We start from the raw sequence: 7,500 nt of genomic DNA on the forward strand, positions 1-7,500 counted from the left end.
ACCCGTCCCGCAGATGTCTTGAGGCCAAGCACACTCCGTCACGTGTGAGAGCGTGTCGCGCCCACTCTCTGCGACGGGTCGCCCAGGTGTGATAAGCGATGGCCCGCACCTGCGGGGCAGAAGAGGTTTCCAGGCTGCGTAGACGTAAAAACATCAAGCCTGGAACCGTGGTGGCCAATGCGGGAATGCCAAGCCCGCCACTCAAAACCGGTGCGTGGAAAAATGCCGTCGGCACGTCCCTCGGCAGACGGAGCCACCTGCGAACCGCCGCGCGTGTCTGAATGTCCAGAGCTCTCAATTTACCAAGTGTGGCCTTGCCCAAAACCAGCGAGTGGTATAGGCGAGGGAGAAGAAAGCATCGGATGATTTTAAGCCGCTGCTGGGGCTTTAGAGGTGCCCTGCTCAGCCGGTCCAGATAAAAAGTAATGTCCGAACCGACTTTTCTCGGTCCGGCCGGTCGGAAATTGACCCCCAGATATCGCCATTCGGCGGAAATGTCCAGCTGTGTTAGCCACAAGCCATCACGCAACTGGAATTGGGGGGTCGTCAAAATCTTGATCTTCTTTTCCCGACCGGAAGGAACGAGAGAAAGAACAGAGCACTTTTTACCTTGAAACAAAAGCCCCATCTCCCTAGCCTTGTCCTCCACCACCCGCAAACAGGTCTGGAGGCCCCACTTGGTGGCAGCAAACAGGAGAACATCGTCCGCATAAGCAATGCTGTTTATTCGATGCTCACCTAGCTGGTATCCGACGTCGGCAGGTATAGATCTCATGATCACATCAACCACCAGGCAAAAGAGCACTGGTGATAGTGGATCCCCCTGCCTGACGCCTCTGCCGATACGAGAGAGCTCGGACCTGACACCGCGCACTTCAAACATCGTGCTGCTATGAGCGTAAATCTGCCCAATATACTCAATAAGGCCGTGAGGCAAGCCCTGGCCAGCCAAGGCATTGGTGATAGCGCCGTGGCTGACACTATCGAAGGCCTTCGCAAAGTCCAGGGAGGCTACGTGCATCTCACGACGACGGGACCTGGCGTCCATCAACAAGGACGCCAGGACGGAGACATTGTCGCCGCACCCGTCGTCGAAGCAACGCTGCCTCAGGTCGACGATTCTGGACTCGCGAAGCCTCTGGGCCAAGATTTTATGTAAATGCCTCACGGCCACGGAGGTGATCGAGATCGGACGGAAATCACCCGGTCGGGAGCATTCGCCCTTCTTCGGTATAAAAACCGTCCGACTCACCAGCATGTCTGCTGGAAAACCTCCGCAGTGCAGCACGATGTTGAAGAGGAGAGCTATGATGGACGCTGGAATGGCTCTCCACAGACGCACGCCAACACCATCCAATCCGGGAGCCGAGTTGAGGGGCAGGTTGATGGCTGCCACCTCCTCGCAGGAGATCGGGGACCATGTGCCCAGCAGCTCGCGCTTGGGAGGAAGACGCGGAGCTATCTCCACAGGCAACGAGGCCTGTGCGACGAACGGACCCCAGTGATCGGCCATCTGCCGCACATCGGGCACAACGTCCGTCTCCTGGGCACCGTCCAAGATCTCCTTGGCTGCGCGCGACATATGCGAGCGGAAAAGGCGTTGTATACGCGCGTACTCCGCTCGCCGACGCGCCTTTCTTCCCGGATTGGCGACCATGCGTCTGGGCGGTCGCAAATGAGGAGCAGTCGGAGGGAACACACTTGAGAGCCACGGGCCAACGGACGCGGCACTCCGCTGACCATCCAGAACCTCTGATCCAATTTGGACCAGAAGGCGGGAATTCCACCCCTGGAAAGCAGTGGTATCAACGCAGAGTACTCGGATAGCGCCGGCAAAACTGCCATACATCCCACCCCAGCCGGGAGAAGGCGGGGGTTGCGGAGGGGAGCCCGATGACCCGTGAGTGGAGATGGCAGAACCTTGAGGGGAGGCCGAGGAACTGGAGCCACCACCAGAGAGGAAGCTCTCATCAGACGTGGCGGACAGATCCTCTAGAGCCGCAGCAACGAGGCGCCGATACTCGCCGTTCTTCCGCATTCCCTTGATGGCATCAAGGGTGCGGTCTGGTATAACGGCGAGTAAATGCTGGTTAATAAATCGGACACCCCGGTGCACGGCATGGGCTTCCTCTCTCGCCATCATGCGCTTTTCTTCGGCGCTCCACTGTCGCTTGACCCTCTCGACATTAATCTCCTCATTGACGATGGCCTCGTGCGCCCTCCGGCGATGGAGGCCGAGACCGTTCGAAGTGCTGAACGCACGGCCACAAATAAGGCACGGAAACTGACCGGAACCAGACGGGGACACAGGGGCACAGGCAGCGGGAGGCGGATGGACGAGAGCCGCGGCGGGAAGCCGGCGGGAACGGCCAGGAGAGGGCTCGGAGGGAGGAGAGGATGTGACGGTAGGACCGACGGCCCGAGGCTGCCGCCGGAAATCATATCTCTTTTCCTTTGACGAGCCTACCGTTTTCAGGCCCGAGGGGCTGGCAACCCCACGGACCCGGGTGGTGCGCAAGCGCACCACCAAGCCAGAGCCCCGTTGGCCGCCGGCGGAAAGCTTTCCGCCGACGTTGCCCGACTCTCACCGCGAGGAGGTGGGGTTGGCACATGGTCTCCGCCGGTCGCCCGGGCGGAGCCCATAAGAGAGTCATAGTTACTCCCGCCGTTTACCCGCGCTTGCTTGAATTTCTTCACGTTGACATTCAGAGCACTGGGCAGAAATCACATTGCGTCAACACCCGCGAGGGCCATCGCAATGCTTTGTTTTAATTAGACAGTCGGATTCCCCTAGTCCGTGCCAGTTCTGAGCTGAGCGTTGAATGGCGGCCGAAGAGGACGACCACGACGGCTCGCGCCGCCACGGAAGCCTCGCAGCAAGGAAGATCCGCGGGAGGCCAAGGCACGGGACCGAGCTCGGATCCCGGGACCGGCGCGAGAACGCCGACCGTTCACCTCGCCCAGGCCCGGCACGTCAGCCAGACCCGCTTCCCGACCAAGCCCGACACGCCCCGCTCCTCAGAGCCAATCCTTATTCCGAAGTTACGGATCCAATTTGCCGACTTCCCTTACCTACATTATTCTATCGACTAGAGGCTCTTTACCTTGGAGACCTGCTGCGGATATGGGTACGAACCGGCGCGACACCTCCACGTGGCCCTCTCCTGGATTTTCAAGGTCCGAGGGGAAGATCCGGACACCGCCGCAACTGCGGTGCTCTTCGCGTTCCAAACCCTATCTCCCTGCTAGAGGTTTCCAGGGAACTCGAACGCTTATACAGAAAAGAAAACTCTTCCCGGATCTCCCGACGGCGTCTCCAGGTCATTTTGGGTTACCCCGACGAACACTCTTACGAGGGCCCGAATTGTATGCGGTTCCGCTGCCGGGTTCCGGAATAGGAACCGGATTCCCTTTCGCCCGACGGGCGTGTGTCTTTATATACATCATCATCATCATCAAAACGTCGCTCGCCAGCGGCAACGGAACGCGCGCGTAAAGCGACGTTCGTGCGCGACTCGCTCGGTTCTGCTGTTTTGTTGCTGTGTTTCTTCGACACTCGAGTATATTGTACGCCGTCATTGACATAGGATTTCTCCTAGGGCTTAGGATCGACTGACTCGTGTGCAACGGCTGTTCACACGAAACCCTTCTCCACGTCAGTCCTCCAGGGCCTCGCTGGAGTATTTGCTACTACCACCAAGATCTGCACCGACGGCGGCTCCAGGCAGGCTCGCGCCCAGACCCTTCTGCGCTCACCGTCGCGACCCTCCTACTCGTCAGGGCTTCGTGACGACGCGAGAGACCTTGCGACACCGTACCAACAAGACACGACGCGCCCGGCGCTCCCGTTGCCGCCCCACTTGCCGCTGACGGCAGAGTATAGGCTCGACGCTTCAGCGCCATCCATTTTCAGGGCTAGTTGCTTCGGCAGGTGAGTTGTTACACACTCCTTAGCGGATTCCGACTTCCATGGCCACCGTCCTGCTGTCTTAAGCAACCAACGCCTTTCATGGTGTCCCATGAGCGTCGAGTTGGGCGCCTTAACTCTGCGTTTGGTTCATCCCACAGCGCCAGTTCTGCTTACCAAAAATGGCCCACTTGGCACTCTGATCCGAGATGCTCGTGGCTTCATAATTCAAGAAAGCCAGAGATCTCACCCATTTAAAGTTTGAGAATAGGTTGAGGTCGTTTCGGCCCCAAGGCCTCTAATCATTCGCTTTACCAGATGAGACTCGTTCGCGTTCCGTGGGGAACGGTCGAGTGCCAGCTATCCTGAGGGAAACTTCGGAGGGAACCAGCTACTAGATGGTTCGATTAGTCTTTCGCCCCTATACCCAGTTCCGACGATCGATTTGCACGTCAGAATCGCTACGGACCTCCATCAGGGTTTCCCCTGACTTCGTCCTGACCAGGCATAGTTCACCATCTTTCGGGTCCCAACGTGTACGCTCTGGGTGCGCCTCTTCTCGCGATGAGAACGAGACGCCCAGGGAGTGCGAGGCCGCATCGCGACGCGGCCCATCCTCCCTCGATCGACGGCCAGGGTCGATCTTCACTTTCATTACGCCTTTAGGTCTCGCGACAAGTCCCAATGACTCGCGTACATGTTAGACTCCTTGGTCCGTGTTTCAAGACGGGTCCTAAGAGTACCCAAAGCAGTAGCGTCGCCGACCGGTATAGATCCCCCTCGATTCCCACAAGGGAATAAGAGGGACGTTCGACAGGCCTGTCGAAGGTGAACCGTACTTCAACCAACAGCGGGCCAGGACCGGGGACGGCGCAAAGTCCGTAACCTCCGAGTACCGTGGCGCGCGCTTGCGACGGCCTCGACGCACCGTAAATAGTGCGGCCTGATACCTTGCGCGTACCGCCGAGCAGCCGGCCGGGCGACCGGGGGTTTGTCGCGTGCCGTTTTACCGGCGACGCGACAGTCACCGCACCCGGACCGTAGACCGACACCCAGCGGGTCGCGACGTTCTACTTGGGGAGAAGTGCACGACGACGAGCGCCGGACATCGACGCACGGTAGCGTGCCCGCGCGAGAGCCGCGAGGACTCCGCGGGACATCGCCCACCGACGCGAAGCCAGCGCCGCTGACAAGCAGTGGTATCAACGCAGAGTACTGGTTTCTTAGGTTTACCCCTGAACGGTTTCACGTACTCTTGAACTCTCTCTTCAAAGTTCTTTTCAACTTTCCCTCACGGTACTTGTTCGCTATCGGTCTCGTGGTCGTATTTAGCCTTAGATGGAGTTTACCACCCACTTAGAGCTGCACTCTCAAGCAACCCGACTCTAAGGAGAGATCCTCCCGAGACGCGCACCGGTCGCTACGGGCCTGGCACCCTCTACGGGTAAGTGGCCCCATTCAAGATGGACTTGGACGCGACGCGACACCTCGGGATAAGCGGATCCTCCCAAACACCACATTTCCCTGCGGCGGAACCGCGGGATTCGGTGCTGGGCTCTTTCCTGTTCGCTCGCCGCTACTAAGGAAATCCTAGTTAGTTTCTTTTCCTCCGCTTAATAATATGCTTAAATTCAGCGGGTAATCTCGCCTGCTCTGAGGTCGTCAAAGAGTTTAGTTTTCGATAACCGTGGCCGCGCCGCCTCCTCCGCCGGCTCTTTTCTCACTTAGAGAGCGAGCGTCGGGAGAGCGGCAGCGCCGGCACAGCGGCTTCGCATTGTACTCGGAGGAGTGGCGAGGAGACGTGTTGTTTGTGACAACGATTCTTCCACGCGCGGCTCGCAGCCGCTAATAGGAGGAAATGTAAGCCGATCGAATCTCGTTCGAGTTGTCTGCTTGCAAACAACGAATAAGATCGGCGCGGATCGCGTCATCTTCGATCGCCGGGGACGCGAGATACATTGCGAGCGAGTGTGCGCGTACACGTACATCTCTATCACCCACATCCTTCAAATTTTCTCTCCGCATATCGTGTGTTATGCACGGATATGGGATACGACGGGGCGAATCGGATTCGACGAGTACACGACGACGCGTGCCGGTCCCCTATATTCGTTTTCGAGAATTTCGTGGACTCGGACAAGCGGTCGGCTCGCGATTCACCCGCGTTAAGGAGGGCTCTCTCGCTCTTTTCTCTCCGCGTACCGCCGGGCGACGACGCGCCGCGGTTCTCTCCTACCGTTTGCGCGGAAGGTGGCGCGCACCAAGACTCGCGCGTAAGAGGCGCGAGCGCGCGCTGGCGCACCGGGAGACCGCGAGAGGGATAACGCAACGTGTGTGCGCGTGTCTTCTACTCCCTCTCTCCTTCGACAGTTTCCGGGCGCGCGCGCGCAGGCTCCCTATCTTTACTTACTGCGTGTGTGCGTACGCTGCTCTCACTCTTCCTTTTCCTCGGTGTTATTTCAGACGACGCCAAGGGGCCGCCTCTCGGGACGGCTCGTCTCGGGCGAACGTCCAACTATCGCTCGTACACCGTTTGCGCGAACGGGCACGGTGGCCCGGCGCGCAAAGGCGCAAGCAGTTTCGAGGTACTAAAACGACCCTCAGCCAGGCGTGGTCCGGGAATTGTATCCGTGGACCGCAATGTGCGTTCGAAATGTCGATGTTCATGTGTCCTGCAGTTCACAAGTTGACGCGCAATTAGCTGCGTTCTTCATCGACCCACGAGCCAAGTGATCCACCGTTCAGGGTAATCGTTTTGCAATTCTTGCGTTCAACGAACGCTTCGTTCATCCATCTTAGTCTCCTCTCCGAAGAGAGAGAGATAAAATCGTTGGCCCTTCGATCAGCCTGGCCGCGCGCGTCCGAGCACGCGCGCGGACCGCCGCCACCGCTGGGGAGGCTACGGCACAAAAGTTGTTTCGCGATCGGAGCGTCTCTTCCCCGTACATATAATATAATAATATATATATTTGGAAGAGCCGGGGCGGAATGTTCTTTGAAGAAACCGTCGGACTTGATCGGGTGTGATCCGTCCTCTCGCCCGTTCGTCCGATAGCCGCGCGCTCGCGTACAAACACGCTGACCGCTGCCCCGGTGCGGGGAGGGGCGCGTTCACGAGCGTTGCGGACGCACGGACGGGCGTAGGTTACCACCGGTACGCGCTAACGCCGGATCGTAACTCTGCGCTTGGCAAGAGCGCGATCGGGAAAGCGTCTTCTGCTCCGAATCGCATTCATGTAATTTCGCAATTTGCGCAACGAGCCTCAACGGGTCGCGCGCGACGCGACGCGACGCCGGTTGCGGCTACGAAGCTTAAGGAGAGAGTCTCGGATAATCCTCTCCTCCTCCATCCCGCTCGCACGACGCCGACCGCACCGAAAAAGGCCGACGGCGCTCTGCTGCTGGCTTCCCTTTCTCTCTCGGGTCGTCGCAGAGGCGCGCGGCGTTCGACGCGCGTCGTCGTATTAGTACATGCGGGATATAATCCGTCAATTCCATTTTACTTTCGTATCTGTTTTCTTTGTCCATTCAGTCGCCGACTGCTGCGAGCGCGCGTCCAAAAGACTCGAGACGCAGAGCAGGACCTCCGGAAC

General features: G+C 58.8%; 1 non-coding gene and 1 pseudogene across 1 annotated transcript; both read right to left on the reverse strand.

Annotated features, from left to right (window-relative positions):
* LOC138943891 (large subunit ribosomal RNA) overlaps nucleotides 1–5,569 on the reverse strand; it is a 7,801-nt pseudogene extending 2,232 nt beyond the window's left edge.
* Nucleotides 5,570–6,501: 932 nt separating this feature from the next.
* Nucleotides 6,502–6,656, reverse strand: LOC138943888 (5.8S ribosomal RNA). The gene has a single exon (XR_011448574.1). It is a non-coding gene; the product is annotated as a 5.8S ribosomal RNA (ribosomal RNA).
* Between the last annotated feature and the right edge of the window lie 844 nt (nucleotides 6,657–7,500).

This window comes from Polyergus mexicanus, unplaced genomic scaffold (assembly GCF_030449975.1).
Source record: "Polyergus mexicanus isolate NDT 795.1 unplaced genomic scaffold, iyPolMexi1.0 SCAF_52, whole genome shotgun sequence".
Lineage (NCBI taxonomy): Eukaryota > Metazoa > Arthropoda > Insecta > Hymenoptera > Formicidae > Polyergus > Polyergus mexicanus.